The sequence below is a fragment of the Bos taurus genome, chromosome 26, assembly GCF_002263795.3.
Source record: "Bos taurus isolate L1 Dominette 01449 registration number 42190680 breed Hereford chromosome 26, ARS-UCD2.0, whole genome shotgun sequence".
NCBI classification, from domain to species: domain Eukaryota; kingdom Metazoa; phylum Chordata; class Mammalia; order Artiodactyla; family Bovidae; genus Bos; species Bos taurus.
The window spans coordinates 33,147,009-33,172,429 of NC_037353.1; the positions used below are offsets into that span (position 1 = coordinate 33,147,009).

Sequence of the window (25,421 nt, forward strand, 5' to 3'; positions counted from 1 at the left end):
CACACAGTTGCACTCATCTCACACACTTAATAAAGTAATGCTTAAAATTCTCCAAGCCAGGCTTCAGCAATATGTGAACCATGAACTTCCAGATGTTCAAGCTGGTTTTAGAAAAGGCAGAGGAACCAGAGATTAATTTGCCAACATCTGCTGGATCATCAAAAAAGCAAGAGAGTTCCAGAAAAACATCTATTTCTGCTTTATTGACTACACAAAGCCTTTGATTGTGTGGATCACAATAAACTGTGGAAAATTCTGAAAAAGATGGGCATACCAGACCACCTGACCTGCCTCTTGAGAAACCTGTATGCAGGTCAAGAAGCAACAGTTAGAAGTGGACATGGAACAACAGACTGGTTCCAAATAGGAAAAGGAGTACATCAAGGCTGTATATTGTCACCCTGCTTATGTAACTTATATAAGAGTACATCATGAGAAACGCTGTGCTGGAAGAAGCACAGGCTGGAATCAAGATTGCCAGGAGAAATATCAATAACCTCAGATATGCAGGTGACACCACCCTTATGGCAGAAAGTGAAGAAGAACTAAAAAGCCTCTTGATGAAAGTGAAAGAGGAGAGTGAAAAAGTTGGCTTAAAGCTCAACATTCAGAAAACTAAGATCATGGCATCCAGTCCCATCACTTCATGGGAAATAGATGGGGAAACAGTGGCTGACTTTATTTTTTTGGGCTCCAAAATCACTGCAGGTGGTGATTGCAGCCATGAAATTCAAAGACGCTTAGTCCTTGGAAGTAAAGTTATGACCAACCTAGACAGTATACTAAAATGCGGAGACGTTACTTTGTCAACAAAGGTCCATCTAGTCAAGGCTATGGTTTTTCCAGTGGTCGTGTATGGATGTGAGAGTTGGACTATAAAGAGGGCTGAGCGCCGAAAAATTGATGCTTTTGAACTGTAGTGTTGGAGAAGACTCTTGAGAGTCCCTTGGACTGCAAGGAGATCCAACCAGTCCATCCTAAAGGAGATCGGTCCTGGGTGTTCATTGGAAGGACTGATGTTGAAGCTGAAGCTCCAGTACTTTGGCCACCTGATGCGAAGAGCTGACTCATTTGAAAAGACCCTGATGCTGGGAAAGATTGAGGGCAGGAGGAGAAGGGGACGACAGAGGATGCGATGGTTGGATAGCATCACTGACTCGATGGACATGGGTTTGGGTGGACTCCGGAGTTGGTGATGGACAGAGAGGCCTGGCGTGCTGCGGTTCATGAGGTCACAAAGAGTCGGACATGACTGAGCGACTGAACTGAACTCAAACAGTGCAACCTGATTAAATTTACAAGCTTTTGCACATCAAAGGAAACTATAAGCAAGGTGAAAATATAACCCTCAGAATGGGAGAAAGTAATAGCAAATGAAACAACTGACAAAGGATTAATTTCCAAAATATACAAGCAGCTCATACAACTCAATGCCAGAAAAACAAACATCCCAATCAAAAAGTGGGAAAAAGACCTAAACAGACATTTCTCTAAAGAAGACATACAGATGGCTAACAAACACATGAAAATTTGCTCAACATTGCTCATTATTAGAGAAATGCAAATCAAAACCACAATGAGATACCACCTCACACTGGTCAGAATGGCCATCTTCAAAAATTCTACAAACGATAAATGCTGGAGAGGATGTGGAGAAAAGGGGACACTCTTGCACTGTTCGTGGGAATGTAAATTGATAAAGCCATATGGGAAATGGTATGGAATTTCCTTAAAAAACTAGGAATAAAACCAGCATATGACCCAGAAATCCCACTCCTAGGCATATACCCTGAGGAAACCAAAATTGAAAAAGACACATGTATCCCATTGTTCATTGCAGCACTATTTACAATAGCTAGGACATGGAAGCAACCTAGATGTCCACTGACAGATGAATGGATAAAGAAGCTGTTTTACAAATATACGATAGAACGTTACTCAGCCATAAAAAGGAATGCATTTGAGTCAGTTCTGATGAGGTGGATGGACCTAGAACCATACAGAGTGAAGTGAGTCAGAAAGAGAAAGATAAATATCATATTCTAACACACATATAGGGAATCTACAAAAATGATACTGAAGAATTTATTTGCAGGGCAACAATGGAGAAAGAGACATAGAGAATAGGCTTATGGACATGGGGAGAGGGGAGGAAAGGGTAAGATATATGGGAAGAGTAACATGGAAACGTACATTATCATATGTAAAATAGATAGCCAACGCGAATTTGCTGTATGGCTCAGGAAACTCAGACAGGAGCTCTGTATCAACCTAGAGGGGTGGGATGGGGAGGGAGATGGGGAGGGAGGTTCCAAAGGGAGGGGATATATGTATACCTATGGCTGATTCATATTCAGGTTTGACAGAAAACAACAAAATTGTGTAAAGCAATTATCCTTCCATTAAAAAAATAAACTAAAAAAAAAAAAAGGTTTTTTCAGAGAGCAGGAAAATGACTCCAGAAGAAAGATAAGGCTCAAGATGGAAAAACAAGGAACCATTAAATCTAAATGTGAATCTAAACAAGTCACAATTTAAATTTAAAAAATAGTAGATGGGGAAACAGTGGAAACAGTGTCAGACTTTATTTTTCTGGGTTCCAAAATCACTACAGATGGTGACTGCAGCCATGAAATTAAAAGACACTTACTCCTTGGAAGGAAAGTTATGACCAACCTAGATGGCATATTCAAAAGCAGAGACATTACTTTGCCAACAAAGGTCCGTCTAGTCAAGGCTATGGTTTTTCCAGTGGTCATGGATGGATGTGAGAGTTGGACTGTGAAGAAGGCTGAGCGCCGAAGAATTGATGCTTTTGAACTGTGGTGTTGGAGAAGACTCTTGAGAGTCCCTTGGACTGCAAGGAGATCCAACCAGTCCATTCTGAAGGAGATCAGCCCTGGGATTTCTTTGGAAGGAATGATGCTAAAGCTGAAACTCCAGTACTTTGGCCACCTCATGCGAAGAGTTGATTCATTGGAAAAGACTCTGATGCTGGGAGGGATTGGGGGCAGGAGGAGAAGGGGACGACAGCGGATGAGATGGCTGGATGGCATCACTGACTCGATGGACGTGAGTCTGGGTGAACTCCGGGAGTTGGTGATGGACAGGGAGGCCTGGTGTGCTGCAATTCATGGGGTCGCAAAGAGTCAGACACGACTGAGCGGCTGATCTGATCTGATCTGAACAGTGTTTAATCAGCGGTGGAAGGTCATTTAGAAAAAACAGAGTAAAATCTTGCTATTTTACCTTTTGGAAAGTTAGGAAGGGTGTGATCAGAGTTAAAGTTATCTGAGAGCTTGTAATTATCAAGAAAGGAATGAAAAAATACTCATTACCTTTAGAGTTCATTACATACAAATGATAAAATTTCAAATATATCCATTGAAAGACTAAAGAGAGAATTGTCTGGATTCCAAAAAGTGTACTAAAACCACTTGTATTTCTATATAACAGCAAAAAAAGAGAGAGAGAATAAAACAAGTAAAAAGTCAGGATACCATTTACAATTACAAAACAACGTGTCCGAGGATAGATATAACAAAACATATGTAAGACTTAACCGTTCTATATACTAGCTGTGATCCTGAGCAAGGAACTTCTCTGAACTTCAGTTTATTATCTGTAATATGGCAGTAACAGTAGTACTTACTTAGTAGAATGATGAAAATTGAATGATGAAAGTAGCATTTAACAGTGTGCCTAGCTTGCAGTACAACTCCCAATAAGTATTAGGCAGTCCCTTGTGGCTCAGCTGGTAAAGAAACCGCCTGCAATGCAGGAGACCTGGGTTTGATCCCTGGGTTAAGAAGATCCCCTGGAGAAGGGAATGGCTACCCACTCCAGTATTCTGACCTGGAGAATTCCATGGACTGTATAGTCCATAAGGTCACAGAGTCGGCCACGACTGAGGGACTTTCACTTTCACTTTCATTATCACCATCATTATTATTTGGGACAGGCTAAAAGTCATGGTGAAGCAATGGTCCCAGCACTCAAAAAAGAGTCTAATAAGAATGCTACTGTAATAGACAAATAATGATTATATGATATATAAATTGTAAGTATCAAAAGGTGATATCAACAAACTCTTAAGAAAGAGAGATAAGTTTTGCCCTATGGACAGGAGGATGGGTCCTTGGAGTCTTTCTGAAGATGATGGTTTTTGAGCTGCACCTAAAAATATGAGAAATTAGAATGTTTACCATGAGTACGGCATGGGGGCCAAAGGCACATTATATATACATTCTTGAGTCTGCCTTGACTGAATATTATTGGGGCCTCCAAGGGGAACAGCACAGAGATGGCAAAGCATGTTGGGTAATGGGAACTAGGTCAGATTTACTGGAAAGACAGGTTAGTGGAAGTATGCTGAAATTACAGAATGAGTTTTGTTAGCACAGCCCATTGTGACACTGACCCCAATATTAATTAGCTGCCAGATACCAAATAATTGTCTGGGAGAATCTCTAAGGAAAGGTAAATACATCCTCTGGAATAATGTCTGGCAAATTAAGAAACAGGGTTTTTTTTTTTTTTTTTTTTTTAAATGCAGTAATATATACAGTACAGTGAGTTTGAAAAATTGTCATGTTGCTAATTTCAGGTTTTGTTTTTTGTTTTTTTAATTTAACTGACTCCCCTGATTGAATGGATACGTGTATGCACAGTCTGAGCCCATTCATTGCATCTGGAGTAAAATTGTTCTTTTGGGAGAAATGGTGGAGGGGGGTTTACCGAGCGGAAATATGTGGCAATAGGGCAGCTATGCCAGTGACAGTTGTTCCTCTAACCCACGTGCCTTACAAGCCCAGAGCGCTCCACACTTCAGCTTGGAGAGTGGGGGCGCCTCCCAGTGTGTCAGGAAACGTGGGCCTCTGCTCACGGAACTCGCAGGCTCATTTTAGGAACTGTCCTGACACTCCAGTAGCTCTTTTCTGAGTCATTTTCTGCTTTCACCTGAGAGGCTCCCAAGCTGCAGACCTAGTCTGGTGCTGCTTTAGTGTTGTTTCTACAGAATATGCAGACCATGTTGGCGTCTTATTTCTAAGCCATACCTAATTTTTATATAGGTTTCCTCTTTAGTGTTTTGATCAGATGCACATAATCGTCATTCTGCTCGTGACTAGACACAGCTGGGGGAAGGATATCTGCTAGATGAGATTTTAATTCACTTCCTTCCTCGTGAATAAGACTTGGGATAAAATGTACAAGGATCATTCTTACCTTTTTCCTGGCAATAGAAGTGGTTTGTTTGCCGACTGATGAGTGGTGGGATCAAGTGGGAAGGGTGGGAGTCAGAAGTGAAAGAAGAGACACCACCCGGGGAAGGACATCGTCGAAAGGACACTGCAGCGGGAATAGGGATGTCCAGGTGTTCGGGAAGGTCTCGACACCCTGGGTTGTAGTGTTCATTTTAAAACCAGTCAGCAACAACCTGGAAGTGCTCCCAGGGCTCTTAAGACTCCCCACTAAAGTATTTCTGGCAAGAGTGTGGAAATCTTTGTGACAAGTCCAAGCACACTGTGTTTTTAGGCCTGTTACGTCGCTGCGTGTAATATTAACAGCATGTGTTGTTCCGTTCACTTAATTATTATTGGAATTGAATAGAATTTGTGTTTCGTTATTGGGATATTGTCTTAGTCTTTGAGCTTTTACTATGACTTTTCAGAATTGAAGCCACTTGATGCTGGGAGGAATTGGGGGCAGGAGGAAAAGGGGACGACAGAGGATGAGACGGCTGGTTGGCATCACTGACTCGATGGACGTGAGTCTGAGTGAACTCTGGGAGTTGGTGATGGACAGGGAGGCCTGGCGTGCTGCGATTCATGGGGTCGCAAAGAGTCGGACACAACTGAGCGACTGAACTGAACTGAACTGATCCAGTAAGCATTTTATTTTTCACTTATGTGCAATACATTATACCAGGCCCTGTGTGCTCAGTCATGTCCAACTTCTGTGGCCCCATGGACTACAGCCGCCAGGCTCCTCTACCTACTGAATTTTCCAGGCAAGAATCCTGGAGTAGGGTTCCATTTCCTAGGGATTCAACCCAGGGATTCAACCCAGGGATTGAACCTGTGTCTCTTGAGTCTCTTGCCTTGGCAAGTAGATTCTTTGCCACCAGCACCACCTGGGAAGCCCATAGCTCCAACGGGCTTTTCTTCCTCATTTATGTGCAGTACATTGTCCCAGGTGCTGTGGAGACGGGAAGAGGAGACACAGCCCTGCTCTGGGGGAGCTTATAGTCCAGTGAAGACCCCGTTTAAAGAGCAGCTCGGGGGAAAGCTTCCTTACCAGGCTGACAGCTGCAGCAGAGATGCAAACTACTGATGGCTGGCCTCTGGGGAGGAAGAAGTGGATTCAGTTGGGGGAAACTTCTGGGTCAGGGGTCAGTTTTAAACTAGGCTTTCAAAGAAGAGGATTCTGATAGGTTGAGGAGAATGAGGGAATGCTTTGTAAATGGAGTTTTGAGCCATGCCCACGAGCTAGGAATAATAAGAAATACTTAGGAAGAGATCATGTCCTGGACATGAAGTCCCTTGGAAGTGAGATTAGCAACACACATGGGCAGTGCAGTGTAATGGGCTAGGGACGACGGCACGACGGCAGAAGCCTTTGATTGTAGACTTGATTCCATGTAGGGCATTGTGGTTTTGCCCCATTCTTCGGACAGAGAATTCAGAGACCCCGTTGGCTGCTGTTTTCTGGCCAAAGCTGAAATTTGTTGGAAAATGACCTATTCTTTTCCATCCTCTTGTTTTGGCAGTTTCCAATAATTGCCATCTCTTCCAAAATTCACTTATAATGTCTAAATAGATACGTACACTTAATACACACATATATACGGACTTGTGGCACTATTTTCCAAGTGTGTTTGCCTGTGGAAGGGGGTATTCCACTAAACAAGGGCTTTGTGGTCAATTGTCCGTGTGCGCTGCTGTGTTCCACAGCCCTGTCTAGAAGAGTCAGATTATACGTTAGCATCTGCATGGTTCTAAGAAGTAGAAGTGTCTTTTAACCTTGCATAGCAAAGATCCTCTTTGTCTTATTGACATCTCTCTAAACAAGCCTGGAGAAATACTGAGTTAAGGTACTTGTCATAAACAGTTTTTATGTTTCTCATAGACCCCACAACATCCTTATGAAACAGCCATTGTTGTCTCCATTTTTCCAGGGAGAACTGAAGGTTACGTATTTTTTCCATTTTCACAGACCAAGAAAAGAGCCAAAATATGAATCCACATTCTTCTAGTCTTGGAACTATCCCCTCTCGTGCAACCTCTAGATTCATGTATCCTAACCTAATGGCTTGAGCTCCACCTTTAAGGGCTTTTTGTTAAAGATGTTTCTTTCTGCTGGGCTGTTTCAGTGATGGCTTATAGCCGTAAATCCTTAATCATCTACTGTGTATAATCTTTCACGACTCACACTCTTCTGGATGGAACTGACCACTCAGGGTTCCTGGGAACATTATACTTTTTTGCTCGCTTGTCTCCATCACTGACTCTACGCTCCTAAACTTTTGGTGCACTTAGTGGGTCCGGCATTGAGCACAGTTCTTGGCCTGTAGTACAGCACAGTGCTTGTTAACTGGATGAGGGCCTGAAGAACGTTTCTCAGGTATGGGAGTCAAGAGAGGAACCTCGATGCTCATTCTGACTGTGGTTCTGATCATGAGTCAGATGAGATCAGAAATCCGCAGCATCAGCTCGCTAAGAAACACACAAGGTGGTATTTTCTGTATGTAAGTCGTCAGTCATCTAGTAGAGAAGTATACAGTTGTCCTGTGAACATGTGAGCACAAAAGGGGGCCAACACTGTGTAGTCACACAGTCTGTCTACCTGAAAACCCACCCGGAACTTGGACCCTGTGCTGCCCAAAGGGACCTCAGAATATAGTTGTTTCTATAGGTTTTAACAGTGGTGAGCGTGAAGCACCCCCAGTGAAGCAAGGTCTGACCTTGGCTTCAGGCCTCCTCTGCTTTTTCCTTACTCCTACAATTTTTAGCTTTGGCTTGGGTAGGTTTTAATGCAGACCAAGAGTGCTATTTTTAATGTATGAAATCTTGTATTTATAGGACAAAAAGAACCTTTTTTTTTAAAAAAAAAAAAAAAAAAGGAAGAGTTGTAATGAAGTCAGATGTAGGAGCCAAGGCTATAAACAGTCACATACATATTTCTTTGTAATGAATTAAGGGAAAATCAGGAAATAAATGCAGACTGGCAGTGTTTTAGAAGAAAATAAGGTTTGAATGATAAAATTATAAATTCATATAATTTAGATTTCTATCCGAAGTCAATTGTTCATGTAATCTTTGTCCTTCTTAGCATTTGGTGTAACAAATCTATTTGAAACATCCTAAAACTTTTTGGTCAAAATAGCTCTAGTTCCTAATGCTAATTGGAAAATACGAATTTAAAAATCTGAAATACAAGTGAGGTGGTAGATTAGTAGAAAGTCTAAACTATAAATAAGAATAGTCTCTAAGTAAGTTTTCAAAATTCCAATTATGGGTATTCAAGTGCATTTACACAAGCTGGGTTTGTTATTTCTGGAGTTAATAAGCAATTTCACAATGTACTATATATCACTTTTAAAGACATGATAAATTGTCCCTAATGGTGTTGTGTGTATAAACGAGAGCTATTTCTGCCTTGTATATAATGCTTAGGATTGGGTGGTACACCTGAAAAGGCTTGGATTTTACTGGGGCCTTTTTAGCACTTTTGCACCTCGTATGTTCAGGATTATGTTTGATTGATGACTTTAAATGTGCTGGCATGAGAGATATGTAGATCTTAATGCTCTTAAACCATTTGTTTTCCAATCTCTGTAAAAGGCTCCTCTGTTTTGGGGTAACACTTTATCCTTCTTAAGTAAACAGAAATAGGTTTCTGGGATTTTGCTTTTTAGCATTGTAAATCCAGCAGGAAAGAGACAGGCTAGAGGCTTTTAAGAGAGGTCTAAAAACACCATGTTCCCATTTTATTAGAGGAGTCCGAAAAAGTCAGAGTGTGTGTGTGTGTGTGTGTGTGTGTAGATACATTTTTCTTTCTCCTCAACAGTTTTAAAATAACTCCCGTCCTCCCTTTCTTTTTTCTTACCCCTCCCTCTCTCTCCCTCTCTCTCCCTGTCTCTCTCTCCCTCTTTCTCTCTCTAACTCTCTTTCTATACCAGAACTCCCTGAATCATTTCTTTCCTTTGGACCGCTTGATGCCCCATGCATTATCCTTAGACCCCTAGCTAAGAACTCTCTTTGGATCTATCATCTGAAACAGCTACAGGGTTGGCTACCGTGTGGCCAAGGGGATGTTCTTTCCAATAGGTCTTAGAATAAGAGACCAGAGCTATCCATTGAATCCTGGTTCCCAAAAAAGCACTGGAAATTAGTCCCCAAGCCTGAAGGGTGTCTTATAATCCACTCCTGCAGGATTCTTCTGACTGGGACATCTTCAGCACTTCAGGAGGGGCTCAAAAAAAAAAAAGGCTCATGAAGTTTCCCTGTTTCTGATTAACAGTCTAGGCACTGTTCAGGGAAAGGGGGAAAATTGCTTCTGCTGAAAGAACAGATTGTTTTAAGATTTTAAGAACCGATTATAAACAAGTTGCTCAGGGAGGAGAGAACTGAGCTGGTCAGAGGCAGTCTCTGCTGCCAGGCAGCGGCCCCCATCGCAACAGCAGATCTCTGCACCGGCCTTCAGCCCTGGCTCCCAGCTGTCCGTCATCTTTCAAGAAAAGAGACCAGCATGGTACTGACAAACACATTTTCACTTCCATCTAAGATATGAACTTAGGGGCTCGAGAGTTGAAAGACTAGTGCATTTACCCGTACTTATAATATGTTGCTAATTAGCAGTCAGTGTCCTTGTGATCTTTTCCTTTGTCGTCCTCTTGAGGCATCCCATTTCTTTCATTTCCTTCCTCTCCATCATCAGCAACACTAAATGGAATATGGATTATTTTGGCAGCAGGGCAGTTTGAGCCCCCTGATTAGTCTAGAATGAAATGTGAAGGGGAAAAAAAAATGTATGAAATGAGCCATTGTGTCTCCTTGTTCTCAAGATGTTATTTTGAAATCTTCATGGGTGGTGATGTATTTGCTGGTGATTCGTTTCACCTAGAGACATTTAGGATTCCTATGAAGGGTTTTTTTTTCCCCTTCAGTATACTTACTCTTTTTTATATTTTTAGAAATAAAACAGTTCTTATTAGGGTCAATCTTTGTAAATGAAGCATGAATATGATAGCAGAAAAGGTAAAAATTCCAGACATAATCTTAGGGTACGTAAAGTGACTCAGAGTCTTCTAGCCTTTTTTGCTTTTGCTTTTTTGACTGCACATGACAGCATGTGGGAACTTAGTTCCCGTACCAGGGATCGAACCCTAGCCCTCTGCAACAGAAGCACAGTGTCTTAACCACTGGACCGCCAGGGAAGACCCCACTCCTAGCCTTCTGTCACGAGTTTGCTGCTATTGCTTTAAGTCTTTGAGTAAGCAAATAATCCCAAAGTTATTTTTCACTTAAATTCTTGAAATTGTTTGTTGTAATGGGTATTTTATACTAAAATAAGAACTAAATGCATATGTTTGACTTGGGTGTATCAATAACCTTGGTATAGACACCCATATTTGTGTGTGTGCAAGTATGAGTATGCTGCTAAGTCACTTCAGTCATGTCCAACTCTGTGCGACCCCATGGACGGCAGCCCACCAGGCTCCGCCGTCCCTGGGATTCTCCAGGCAAGAACGCTGGAGTGGGTTGCCATTTCCTTCTCCAATGCATGAAAGTGAAAAGTGAAAGTGAAGTCGCTCAGTCGTATCCGACTCTTCATGACCCCATGGACTGCAGCCTACCAGGCTCCTCTGTCCATGTGATTTGCCAGGCAAGAGTACTGGAGTGGGGTGCCATTGCCTTCTCCGAAGTATGAGTACAAAAGATGGTTGAAAGCATGTCAGCAGCAGCTCCCTTTACACAGGGAAGTGCCATTGGTGAAAGTATCATGTGTGATACAAAGGAAATGCCTGTATGTGTTTGTACGAGAAAAATAGATTGATAGAGCCAGAAAAGATCTTCTAGGCATCTGGTTCAACTCTAGCAACTTACTAATATAAATGAGAAAATTGAGTCCTGGTGAAGGGACATACACATGTGATAGTCAAAAGGAGCTTGAATTAAGGTTTTCTAGCTGGTGGTCCACTACTTTTAATGTGCATTGGAGATATTTGCCTTTGTTTTTAGTACCATGCATCGCCACTGGTAAAGAATCCACCTGCAATGTGGGAGACCTGGGTTCCATCCCTGGGTTGGGAAGGTCCCCTGGAGGGGGACATGCCAACTCACTCTAGTATTCTTGCCTGGAGAATCCCCGTGGACAGAGGAGCCTGGCGGGGTACGGTCCATGGGGTTGCAAGGAGACAGACACTATCAAATGACTAAGAACAATACCCCCATATAAAGACATGAAGGCATAATGTTTTTTGGCCTACCCAATAATGATATTATTAACTGTAATAATATTTAAAAATGTACACAAGTAGAACCACAAAATTGTCATCATAACTTTAACTTTCCAAGGTATTTTGTCTATTCAGTTACAGCGTGTGTATGCATAGTGCTAAGGGGCTTCAGTTGTGTTTGATTCTTTGCAACCCTATGGACTGGAGGCCTCCAGGACCCTCTGTCTATGAGATTCTGGAGTGCGTTGCCATTTCCTTCAGGGTATCTTCCTGATTCAGGAATTGAACCCCCTTCTCTTATGTCTCCTGCATTTGCCAAGTGGGTGCTTTACCACTAGTGCCACCTGGGAAGGGTTGGTGTGTAAGCACTTATACATTTGTTGCAAATGCAGCTAGCTGAAATTCATCCACTAATAACCAATTAATTAAAATTATCTAATGTTAATTACTCAGGCTTCCCTGGTGGCTCAGCAGTAAAGAATCTGCCTGAAATGAAAGAGACACAGGCGATTAGGGCTCGATCCCTGGGTCGGGAAGATCCCCTGAAGGAGGGCATGACAACCCACACTAGTAATCTTGCCTGGAAAATCCCATGGACAAAGGAGCCTGGTGGGCTACAGTCCCTGGGTTGCAAAGAGTTGGACATGACTGAAGTGGCTGACAACAATGTTAATTACTCAATATTGCCTGGCAGATAATTGGTCCTCATTAAATATATGTTGATTCACTCTTTCCTGTTCAGTTCTATCTTGAGCCAATTTCTCAAAGGGTAAGCTTTGAGTCAGTCATCTGGGGTGATATTTTTTTAAAAAGAAATTCCTGCTACCTAGTCCCTATTCAGAATCTCTGGGGTTGGGACTTGACATTTTTTATTTTTAACAAACTGAGCAGATAATTCTATGCACACAAGAGTTTGAGAACCATTGCCTAAAGTTAAGATATTGAAATCACAATTGGTTATAATATCTTAAGTTGATCAGTCTAATTGAGAAACTAGAGATATAAGAATGTAATCACCAGACATTTTTAAAGCAATTATGTAAGTTCCATAAGCCCTAATCCTTATAAAACAATTGTTTGGGGTATTTTTAAATTATAGCACAATTTCATCATTATTACAAGTTATTCAAGCAAAATCAAAGTGTATAATGTAAAAAGTTAAAAGGCCCCCCTTTTCTCCCTACCATCCATCTTTCCCACTCCCACGCCCCAAGAATAACTATTATGAACAGTTAGTACAGATGCTTTGAGTTTTCTCACTGTATATGTTTTATCTATATGTAAGTTTTTATTTATATGTATGTGTATATATATATATATATATACACACACACATATACATATACATGTAATACATGTATGTATTATATCTGTCTATATACATACTTGTTTATATCCTGGAGAAGGGATAGGCTGCCTACTCCAGTACTCATGGGCTCATCTGGTGGCTCAGACAGTAAAGAATACACCTGCAATGTGGGAGACCTGGGTTCAATCCAGGTCTGGGTTGGGAAGATCCCTTGGAGGAGGGCATGGCAACCTACTCCATTATTTTTGCCTCGAGAATCCTCATGGACAGGGGAGCCTGGCAGGCTACAGTCTACAGGGTCACAGAATCAAACACAACTGAGCACCTAAGTACAGTACACATTTATATTTGTTTATTCACGCATTAAACAGATATTTGAGCATCTATTGTGTTCTAGGAACTAGGACAGAAAAAGCAACAGTAACCAAACACATGAAGTCCCCTTTCCCGTGAAAGCCATGTTCTAATGGAACCCAGATTCTAATAGGGAGATAGTCAGAAAATCAATAAAAATGTATATAAAATGTAATATAAAATGTGCATGCCATGAAGAAAAATCAAGTACTCTTAAGGGATAGAGAATTCCAGGTGGTTCTACTTTAGGTATGGGGGTCAGGACAAGCCTCTCTGAGATGACTTTTAAGCAAAGACTGGAATGAAGTGAAAGAATGAGATCTGTTCATATCTTAGAGAAGAGGAGGTGAAATTCTTCCTCGGTTACGTGTGTAAACTCACACTTTTTTCTTTTAACAAAAGTTTATTATTCATAGTGTCCTATACCTTGCTTTTTCCATTCAATAATGATTTATGTGCACATTTCCAGTGTCTATATTATGAATTTAGATTATTCTTTTTAGTGACTGCTTATTATTCCATAATACGTATGCCCCATATTTCAACCATGCAAGTATTGTTGGCCATTTTCTCTTTACATTTTACCTTTACAAACCATACTGCAGGAAATTCTGTGGCTCATCATCTTAATATTTAGGTATTAAAGGATTAATATTATAGTTCTGTTGCAGAGTGAGATTACTTTAAGTATTCGGATCATATCAGACAAATACAAAATGACTATTCTAGGATAAAGGAGCCAGACCTTGGGGTACAAAAGTGCATAATATTCCTTTCACACGTAGAGGTAAGAGTCACTTAATCATTTTTAGTTTTAAATTGGACCATCAAAGAATCCTAAATCATGTCTTTATCATAAAAGACCATATTTTTTACTCCTTGGCATTTTTTTAAAAGTTATTCAGCCAATTGCCCAGGCAGCTGGTTCTCGTTCATAGGATTGCGGTCCGTTTGGGTTGGTTTCTTTTTACAGTGTCTGTTTCCTTAGTACTTGTTCTTACATTTATTCTTCAGTGCTCCTGCCTTTATGTTGTTCATTGATTGTATTTGGTCTAAACTGTATTTTGTCTTTTAAATGTAAGATTTTCATATTAAAATGTTTCTCTTAATTATAAAATAAAGATAAAATTATATCACCCAGAAATAACTGTTTATAATATTTGGAGGTATATCCTTTCAGGTTCTTTTTTCTTTCCCAATGCACATATTTTTTTAGATCCCAATTTTCATTTTGGGTTACTGAATTCCGAAACTCTCTTTAATACACATGACTATCTCATAACTCACACTGAGAAGAAACCTATGAACTCTCTCCCGTCACCTTTCTATTGCTGGTTACCCACTTTATTGCCAATAACCTGGAAGATTGTTTTCTACATTTTCAGTTGAATAGACTTATGCCCTGCAGATTGATTATGAAGTAAATGGCTTCTGGGCTGATAGGTGATGTCACCACAACACTCAGAACCCCTGTATACTTGCCCAGTGACTGTTGCCACAGCTTCATGTCAGTCCTACCTGTGGGGAGCATTGGAACCCATGATTCACATTCTTTTTCAAGGACAGGGTGCCAGAAAGTTCTCATATGCCCCTCCTTCTTACTACCAGGCCCTGAAGGAGCTTGCTTTATATTTTCATGAAAAAAAAAAAAAAAAAGATTTCTTCCCACACTACTTCTTTAATCTCCTTCATTCTTCCCATCCCTATTTCACCACCACTAAGCTTTGGGGAGGAGAGCTGGCTTTTAACTGGCTTATATGTGTTTTCTCCCCAACCTTGGAATTAAAAAGAAACACAATCTCTGAAAAGTAAGAGCTAACTCATCTTCTCACCGGTTAGGCTTCTTTTCAGAAGAAGCATCTTGTCTTTGGGCTCCTCTATGGCCCAGGATGGACCACTGTAACAGGGGAATGAATGTTTCTTTAATGCAGATATTGTTTGAATATGAGGCTGTCTTGTTGTTCAGTCACTTAAGTCGTGTCTGACTCTTTGTGACCCCATGGACTGCAGCATGCCAAGCTTCCCTGCCCTCCTCTATCTCCTGGAATTTGCTCAAGTTCATGTCCATTGAATCAGTGATGCTATCTAACCATCTCATCCTCTGCCACCTTCCTCTTCTTTTGCTTTCAATCTTTCCCTGCTAGAGGCTCTCTAGCAGCAGTTTAGTGATTAAAATGTCTTCGTTTGCTCCTTAGTTTTCTAGCATGACTTAAGTAGCATTGAATTAAGCTTGCTGAGTTCCAAATGACTAGAATTAATACCTTTGCTGTGTTTTTTTGTTTGTTTGTTTATCAAACTGGTTAATTCACCAAACAATTTGGTGGTTCAGATGCAGATATATATCTATCCAGTGTGCTCCATCCTCATATGAACCAAATATCCCAAATTTACTATATGTAATTCATGTGTTGTTCTGTGTAGTACAACGTACAGTTATGTGACTGATGGATTTTTTTTTTAATGAAGATAATTTTTTTCAATGTTTTTCCTAAAATACTGTCTTACACTATTAAAACTGAGTGTGGGGTGAAAGGACCACAGTACATTAAAGAAGCATGTTAATTGTGCCTAAAGGTGTTTGTTTTTTTCTTGAAATGCCCATTTAGTTCCCAGTTGATCAAAAGATGAAGGTTCCAGAGAGTCTTTCTTCTGACAGCCTTGATTATGTAGGGGTTGCCGTCCAGAGATCCTTGTTGTTTTATAAACACATGCATATGCGTAATATATTCTGCCCAATACTCCCACTTTCTGATCTGCAGAGTACAACAGAGCATCCCATGGAGTCAGAGAACAAAGAAAATCTTCACTCTGAAATTTTTTCCTGAAGCCAAATACGTCCTCCGCTTCAGAAAGAAAATCCCTAGCATGAATTGAGGCACCTCTGTGGCCCTCTGAGGGAAATTTTAGGCACCACTGGTGTGCTCCCTAGGAAAATAGTGTGCTTGGGGATGCTGGAAGTTGGGTTGATTTCCTATTTTGGATTCAGGTTTTGTTCCAGACATTTTGCCTACGTCATTGCAATTAATTCTCCCAGTGACCCTGTATTGTAGGTATTACTGCTCCATATCACACGAGGAAATTGAAGCTCAGAGAATCTGAATAACTTGCTATCACTGTATAGCTATCAAGTGATGGAGTCAGGATTTGAACCTCTGTTCATCTGACTCCAGTGCCCTGATATTTCTATTCTGCAGAACACAGACTAGCTTTAGTAGCTGGTGGATAGAAAACCACTCTACCCTATTCAAAGTAGCTGAATTATCTTTTTCATCCTATAAGCAATCCCTGTGAAATTCTATTCACTGTAGGTTTATGGCATCCACTTCCTCACATAATAACCAGAAAACAAAAGGTAATCAAAATATTTGTAACTGCAGTGTGAGGAAGCATATGGAAAAGATCATACTGCTGTGCTACTTTCTGGTAAATTAAAGAACTCAAATTCATAAGAGCATCATATAGAGAAAAGTATATTGTGTTTTCACCTTGTTCATTTTTAATGAGATAAAATTCACACAACGTAATTGACTGTTTTAAAGTGTAGAAATCTGAAGCATTTAGTACATTCACAGTGTTAGGCAGCCACCACCTCTGCCTAGTTCCAAAACATTCTCATCACCCCAAAAGGGAACCCCATATTATTAAGCAGTCATTTCCCTTCCCATGTTCCACCTGGCCTCCAGCAACCAACAGTCTTCTTCCACTCTCCATGGATTCATTTGTTCTGCCGATTTCCTATAAATGGAATATAGTATGTCAACCTTTCATGGTTGGCTTCTTTGACTTAGTATGTTTATGAGTTTCCTCTACACTGGAGTATATATCTCACTTAATTTTGTTTTATAGCTGAGAATATTGATGTTTGAGTGAGGGTTCCAGGTCTTGCTCTGCTACTAACTCTCTGAAAACTTTACACAAGCCTCTTCCTTTCTCTAGCCTTATTGTGCTCATGTCTTAAGATGGAGATGGCATACCCTATGGAACATGAGTTCTGCACAAGCTCTGGAACAAAAGGAACATGGGGAAGAGTGCATGCTGGTTCTCCCTTGTGGAGGGTATGATGCACATGTCTAAAGATTCTGGACTGCGCTTTATACTCTTTAGCCCAGCGGTTACCAACCTGTGACCAGAGAACCTTTTATCTTGCTTACTGTGGGTTTGTGTGTGTGTGTGTGTGTGTGTGTGTGTGTATACACATACACATCTTGTGGAAGCCAATCTAGTTTCTAAGACACTGTAACCTATGAACCACTCATTGATGCCACCTTGCAACGTGCCACTTGGGCAGTCAAGTCCATGTTTATCTTGCCTCTAGGTTACTGGCCTAGAGGTATTCTTCCTATTGGGGGAGGTTTGAGCCTCTGTTGAGGCATTTGGTTGTTTCAGTATAAGAGTCAATGATAAGAAACCTGCCGTGCATTGCACATTTGTTCACAACACCAACATCCTGATCTGCACAAACTCTCCAAGTCCTGCTGGTCATTTATGTAGGTGCAAACACTGTCTATATTTCTCTAAACCTAATTTTCTATATAAACACAAAATACTTTTTGCATGGTTTTAGCATCCACTAATTTTTCCCTGTGTACAACAGTTATGTAAAATCTGGCTATATGTTAAAAGAGCCATTCACCATTGAGGGACAGGTAGAGTTATAGGACAGAAACAAATTAACCTAGAAGTCCTGGTGGCTTAATGCAACAAAGGTTTATTTTTGTTTATGCTAAGTGTCCATCAAGCATTGGCAGGGAGCACTGTTCACAGTTAATCAGAGGTCCAGTCTGACTCCACCACTGGGGTTGTTACCAGCCACCTCGGCCTGGAGTGAACGGGGTTTTCACACCAGCTCTTCAATGCTGTGGCCCAAAAGGGAGGCACATTCCTTCTGATTATAGCACAGTGGCCAGAACTAGGACACAGTCTCCCCTAAACACAAGAAGGCTAGGGAACAAGGACCAGATGGATACTTTGGCAATACGGTGTCCATGGTAATGCCACTTGTAGCTTTGAGTCAGCATTAGAATGCTCATGTATTGGTTTGCCTATCTAGCTGTCACATTTTTGTTAATTTTACACGTAGGTACAAGGATATGCCTACTTAGCTACATCTGCTAGTTTAGCAATGCCTGCACATTTACATGGAGAAACATAGCTTATTATAAGTTACTTTTTCTTTATATTACAGTTAGGGTGTTATATTCTCTTTTTTTGGTTTTGGTATGTGTGTCCATAGATTATATTAGCTCTGAATTTCATTTCAAGATGGGAAAGGGGCATTGGAAAATATATTTGTTATGAAAAGGAGGTCTGGGACTTCCTGGTGGTCCAGTGGTTAAAACTTGCTGCTTTCAGTGCAAGGGGGTGCAGGTTCAACCCCCGGATGGGGAACTGAGATCTCACATGCTTCACGGTGCAGACAAAAAAATGGGAAAAAAGAGAAAGAGGTCTGATGGAGATAAGAGCTAATTTTCTAGGTGTGCAGGATCATCCAGAGCATAAAGTAGGTCATGAAGAATTATAGGGCCTTACATCATAGTAGTAAGAAGCGTGTAATGCTCGTGGGATCATGCTCAGTCACTCAGTAATGTCCTACTCTTTGCAATCCCACGGGTTGTAGCCTGCCAGGCTCCTCTATCCATGGGATTTTCCAGGCAAAAATACTAGAGTGGGTTGCCATTTCCTCCTCCAAGGGATCTTCCCAACCCAGGGAATCAAGCCTATGTCTCCTGCATCACAGGCAGGTTCTTTACCACTGATCCGCCAGGGAAGCCTTAAGAAGCACATGAGCTAACATTTACTGTGTTCTCTCTACATGCCAGAGACTTTGCCAAGCGCTATGAGTAAATTTCCCCACTTTAAGTCCCACCAGAAGCCTATGAGGATCCCTCTGAGTTGCTCCTTTAACAGATGAGATCTACTTTCCTCATTTAGGCATATGAGGAAGGTTGTGGGTCCCTTGCTTTCTATTCACCCCATGTCAGTGTGGGTAACATGTCAGAAGCGGGACCCCACATAGCTACTAAGAAAGGATAATTGCTCTTCAAACACTGTAAAGAGACAGCAGGCAAAGCACAAGGGTTGGGACAGTGCAACAGGACACCTGAATGGCCCAGAGGAAAGTCAGAGAACAGAGAGAAGGAAAACAGGCCTAAAAAAAAGGCTGTTGCCCCAGAAAGCAGTATCTCCCCGTTCAGAGAGGACTGGGATCCTGTAAATGTGTCAGTGAAAGAGTCCCCCTGGTTCTTTAGCCAAACTTTAGTCCACGCCTCTCCTATCTTATCCCTGTTTCTGTGGCTCCCATTTTTTCTATGATTTCACGGGCGTAATAGCTTACCACTAGCAGTTCAATCAGCTAATTTGTTTGAATAGCATTATCAAGATGGTTCTAGGCCAAAATAAAAATTAAAATGTCAGGACCCACCTGGGAGTGATACCATCAGTTAACAAAGGAGAAAAAGAACCATAATTAACTTACAATTAGAAAGTAAAGGCTCTTGCAGGCTTCCTTTTATCAGTATTATATCCAGATAACTTTTGTTTTTTCCCCCAGTGATGGGGTTTTCTTCCCTTTCACCCCTAAGTATATATGTAGAAAGGGCTACATTAAAATTTTAGCTACACCTTTGCTTTCGCTACTCAGCCTTTATTTTCTTCTCAGTCTTTATTCTATAAGAAATATTCTTCGGTGGCTTACACATTCGGAATTGATTTTCTGGAATAGTGTAACGTTTTCCTTGCCCATGGCAAAACCACATTGGTTCAAGGCTAAGAAAGTAGGCTGGTCCTACAGAGACCCTCTGGGTGACTCATCTCTTTTGAGATCCCGCTCGTCCATTTTTTTGGTCGGTGTTTCTAGCAGCAGTGTGTGTTGCCCTGAAGGCACCTCTCACGTGGTGTTGACTGCACTACGCTGCGCTGTTTAATTCCTGCTCTGGACTGCGCCTCGAGTTTTAAGTCACTTGACAGTACAGATGGTTTCTTTCCTTCCCCAAAGTTTATCAATAGCATACCATTCCCTCCCGATAACTCCACACACAAACAGACGTACACACACACATACGCACAACTACATACAAATTTCATGTTTTCTGTCTTTTAAAAACTAGATGTGATCTGCCTGAGCTAGCTGGAGAATCTCCTGCTCTTTCAGATTTATGTTCCTGTGACCAGGTAGCTTGTCAAGCTATTGTCTTAATCACTCAACTTCTCCATTAGACAGCAAAAAAAATAAATAAATAAAGACCTTTCATGTAATTATCTTTTTTGACCCTCCATCTTCCACATTCTTTTCTTTATTGTAAACTTTCTTATGACTTTTTTATATGCCATATGTTCCAAAAGGTATTTAAGCCTTCTTCCACTGTTTTGTCTGCTTTTCATTAAGTTTGCCATCAACTTGCCCTCCGTGCCCATTGCCTCCCTCCCAATCTGACTGCTTGTTTCTCTGAAAGGGGTGAACCCTGTATTGAGTGGTCCAGATCTTCTCTGTGTCTTCCTTGCCCTTTGAAATAGGAAAGCAGAGAAGCTCTCAAGGACATTCACCAGAGTTGTTCCTGCCTTGTCATTGTCTTCTAACTGCAAGGTTTAGAAAGCTGGGGCTGGAGGTGTCTTCATTCGTCATATGAGCCAGACACTGTGATAATCATTTGGGGGAATAAATGATGACACAGATCCTACTTTCAAGCAGCTCTCACTCTGGTAGAGAGGGTAGTTTTAGCAAGATAGAGTGCTTAGAAGTTTGAGAAGAAAGAGATCTCTATTGATAGGGGCAAATGCAGAAGGATTCAGGGCAGATAAAGCATGCTAGCTAAACCATGGACAATGAGTGGGGCTGTAAACACTAAAGATGATTGGGCATATCCCAGGCAGTGAACCCACATGGGTGGAAGCTCACAGGTGCCCAGGTCCTGTCTGACTAGAGCAGGGCTGGTTTGACTCCCCCAGGGGACATTTGGCTATCACATCAGGGGGAGAAGGGCTGCTCCCGGCATCTCATCAGTAGAGACCGGCTCTGTGGCTCACCATCCCGCAGTGCACAGAACAGACCCTCCCATCCAACAGAGAGTTACCTACTTCAAACGTCAGGAGATGGCAAGGTTGAGAAGCCCTGGAATAGAGCCTAGACTTTTTTTTGCCAGAGGGAACCAGGAAAAAGTATTTAGGCTGCAATTTTGAAGGATTCTGCATGCTAGCTGAAGACTTGGCTTTTACTTGGTAAGCACTGAAAGGGTTCTGACTAGACTAGTGGTTTAAGAAGATCAGACTTATCAAGATGCATTGATGCTTGGAGACAGGGAGACCAGTTTGGGAGGAGGCACTGCTCTGTGTGAGAGGTTATAATGATAACAAGGAAGAGAAGAAACAAATATGAGAGATATTTCAAAGGAAGATTTGAAAAGACCAGATTGAGAAGCCAAGTAAAGGAAGATTCCAAATGAATTGTTATGTGCCAGTTCTGGGAGGCCCCCTTGATTTGCCTGCCCTTCACTGATGGGAAGAGCCGCATAGCAAGAAGGTAGGATTTTCCTACCTAGTGAGTTTAAGGAGCTGGTGAGACGATCAAGATGAATGGGAAATAGGGAATGAAAATTGAAATAGTTTAGGAGACAACTTAAACATAGAAATTGGATGATTAAAAAAAAAATCCTATGGCAATGAATGAGGATCTCAAAGGAGAGCATTTGAAGAATTTAAGGAGGAAGTATGAGATAAGAATCTGTCTGCAATTCAGGAGACCCCAGTTCGATTCCTGGGTCTGGAAGATCTGCTGGAAAAGGGATAGGCTACTCACTCCAGTATTCTTGGGCTTCCCTGTGTCTCAGCTGGTAAAGAATCTGCGTGCAATGCGGGAGACCTGGGTTCGATCCCTGGGTTGGGAAGATCCCCTGGAGAAGGGAAAGGCTACCTGGCCTGGAGTATTCCAGACCAGTATTCTGGCCTGGAGAATTCCATGGACTGTATAGTCCATGGGTCACAAAGAGTAGGAGACGACTGAGCAACTTTCACTTTCATTTTTATGAGATAAGAACTTGAACGGCCAACACTTATGAGCTAAAATAAGAAAGCAGCCCCTAGCAGGGAGAAAGACCTGAAGGCGGGAGAAGCTCACAGTAGGCAGATGGCAGACTCACTCGTGGATGGTTAACTGTCGAAGTCACGGGTGAGTCTTTTGCTGTTTGCTTACTTTTAAATATGATAAATCTTTATGTGGTGGTATTTTGTAGATCAAGAATCTTGAGCTAACCAATTTGTGTATTTGATTTTTTTTTCAGTATCAGGATTTTGTATGGGTACACAGTTGTACTTAATATTACTTAATATTCTTATTTGCATATATTGTAATCACTCATTATTTTTTTCCGCCATTGGACAGTGTGTTGGGGTCAGGGGAGGGTCCCATCTCTTCCAATAGATTATCAACTCCATCAAGAGCAGAGACTATGTCTTTTTCGTTTGGCAAATAACCGCATGACACAGTAGGTATAAATTAAATGCTAGAGACCAAATTTTCTCTCTTAAAATAAAGAGAAAACAAACAACCATCACAAAATTAAACAGATCATCAACAACAACAACAATAAAAAGAAAAAACCGAGGTCATTCTGATTTACTTTCATGGATATGGTATTTGTGGTGAGTTGTAAACTAAAAGAAACATTTCAAATTTCTTGTTTATCAGAAGACTGGTCCATTCTTCCAAGACCTAGAAGCCTCTGTCTACTTACTACATCTCAGAATAGCTTTAACCAGACAAATACGTTTAATTTAACTTAAATAATAACCTGAAAGACTTTCGAATGGTTTCAGTAGAAACATTAAGAATTGTTTATACCTCACTTTTATTTGGTTTTGTTTTCTTTTTCTAAAAGCAAAACAATTTGGGGGCTCAAGAGTTTATAGGAACCATCTATTTTGGAATGCTATTTACTTTTATGATGTTTATTCTTCACCCACTGAAGGGTGTGAACATTATGGGTTTCACTGAATGGCTACCTAATGCTATTTTTACATTATACTTTATATATAGTGTCCATTTTTTCGGTGCTTCTTTTAAGGTTCCCTTGTTGCATGTCAGTAGGAAATCATAATTAGGAGTGCTATGTGAAAGTCTCTTTTTCTTTAGCATTTAACTCTTAAGGAAAGAGGAAATTAAAAAGTAATGTAAAATTCTAAATAAGTAATTGCATTTTTATTACTTTGCTGTACATTACATAAAGGTAGATAATATAATTGACCTAAAAGATCTAAGTGAATAAACTGAAATCTGAATGCGAGGATTATGGAGTAAAATGGTAATACTAAAAAATTGCCTTGCATACAGTTGCTTTTTGGTGCTGTAAAAATGGTTTACTCAACACACTTGCTTTTGAATTCATCAAATATACAAGCATGTGGGCGGGGGGGGGGACCACTTATAGTTTGTATATATTTGAATCAAAGATGGGATTTGTTTGAATTACCCTTTAGCCTCCATTGTTAAAATCAGAATTAAGTTCTTTGTTTAGTGAAGCATTAATAGCAATCTTTGAGATTGCGAAGTAGAGCTGGTTGCTAGAGAGAGTTCTCAGTGTATTATGCTGTTTACCTAAGGGTTATATTCAAGAAGCTCTCTGAACAGCTGGGCTGATTATTGAAAATGCCTCATAGTAACTTCCAGCCTAGACTGATCGATATCGGTGCAAAGCTTTACATGGGAGGGAGCTATTTAAACATTGAGAGCCCCGGGGATAAAAGAGAATGAAAAAATAATGCTGGACAAATATGCTGAAATGTTCAAAGGAAGAAAGGAGTATCTTGTCTTGCTATAGAGGGAAAATTCCTAAACAAACAAACTAGAAAATTTTAAAGTTTGTCTTATAATGACATCCTAAAATTTAATTATTTTTCCTTATAACATCACCCTAAATATTTATTTTATCTTATAACAGTTCCCCCAAATATTTAGTAGGAGATGGAATGTCTTATCAAGTATACCAAAGACAATTTTAATTCCTTTATTTCAAAATTTAACCTGTTTTCATAAATTCCATAAGTCACTGTCAGTGGTACTATAGGGAATACTTAACTTTATTGTTTAGTAGACTGAGATATCCATATTTTAAACCTTTCTCTTTCTCAGGACTATTGAAAAATCTTATTACTATTGTACTCCAACACCCAAATGTAGGCAGAAAATTCCTGTATCTTTAATATTTTCTGCTGTAGAGATCTAGAACAGATATAGAAACATTTCCGTTTGTCTTAGTCCTAGCAAAACTAGCTTATTTGTATATCTCCAATTCTGTTTTTATGTTTAGTTTAATATGTTAAATTAAATGTTAAACATTTTATGTTTAGTTTAATATGTTAAATAAAAACTATATTAGATATAGGATATCTAATCTCCTAAAAACATATGGCAGAATTATGACAGGAAAGGAAAATATCAGTGTTTAAAAGCCTGTCTCTTTCTACAAAATGGGATAACAGAGAAATACTCCCCAAAAGAGGGGGGAAGAACCACCCAATTTATCAAAGTGTGAACCTGTGTCGAGAAATCCTGCATCTTGTTACAGCCACAATTTCTTCTACCCTGCACATAACCAACAGACAGGAAGTTCAGAAACACAAAGGCAATCAATATGAAAACTGTGAAAGTCTCTTAATTAATCAACTCACACAAACTCTCCAAGAGGATTTTACAAGCATTTCAATTAAGGCTTTCCCTTTTTATTACTAAATTTCATTGACAATTAAAAATGCATAATCAAAGTTGACATGATTATAAAAAGCAAAATATTGTTTAAGTACTGAGCTTTTGGACTTATAGGAGACTTTGATTTTCTGATGCTTATTCTCTTGATGAATCACATAGACAATTGCTAATTGGATAGTTATTCTGTAACAGTGATGTTTTTTAAAATTTCAAAATGAGTAGGTCTTTGAACATGTTTGTATTTCCCTCACTTGTGCGTGCTAAGTCACTTCAGTCGTGTCTGACTCTTTGTGACCCTATGGACTGTAGCCTGCTAGGTTCCTCTGTCCATGGGATTCTCCAGGCAAGAATACTGGAGTGGGTTGGCATGCCCACCTCCAGGGACCTTCCCAACCAAGGGATCGAACCTGCATCTCCTGCGGCTCCTGCATTGCAGGCAGATTCTTTACTACTGAGCCACCAGGGAAGCCCCCCCCCCCAATAAGTGAACGTCATCATTTTGGCATATTCATAGCTAAAAGCTACATGACCAACTAATTAATGAAGTTTAACAGTAATACACATGCGAAAAATACTGCTTTATTCAGAGAAATGTTTAAGAG

General features: G+C 40.5%; 1 protein-coding gene across 17 annotated transcripts in view; it reads left to right on the forward strand.

Moving 5' to 3' along the window:
• Positions 1-25,421, forward strand: part of VTI1A (vesicle transport through interaction with t-SNAREs 1A) — a 382,358-nt gene that overhangs the window by 169,973 nt on the left and 186,964 nt on the right. The window lies entirely within an intron of this gene.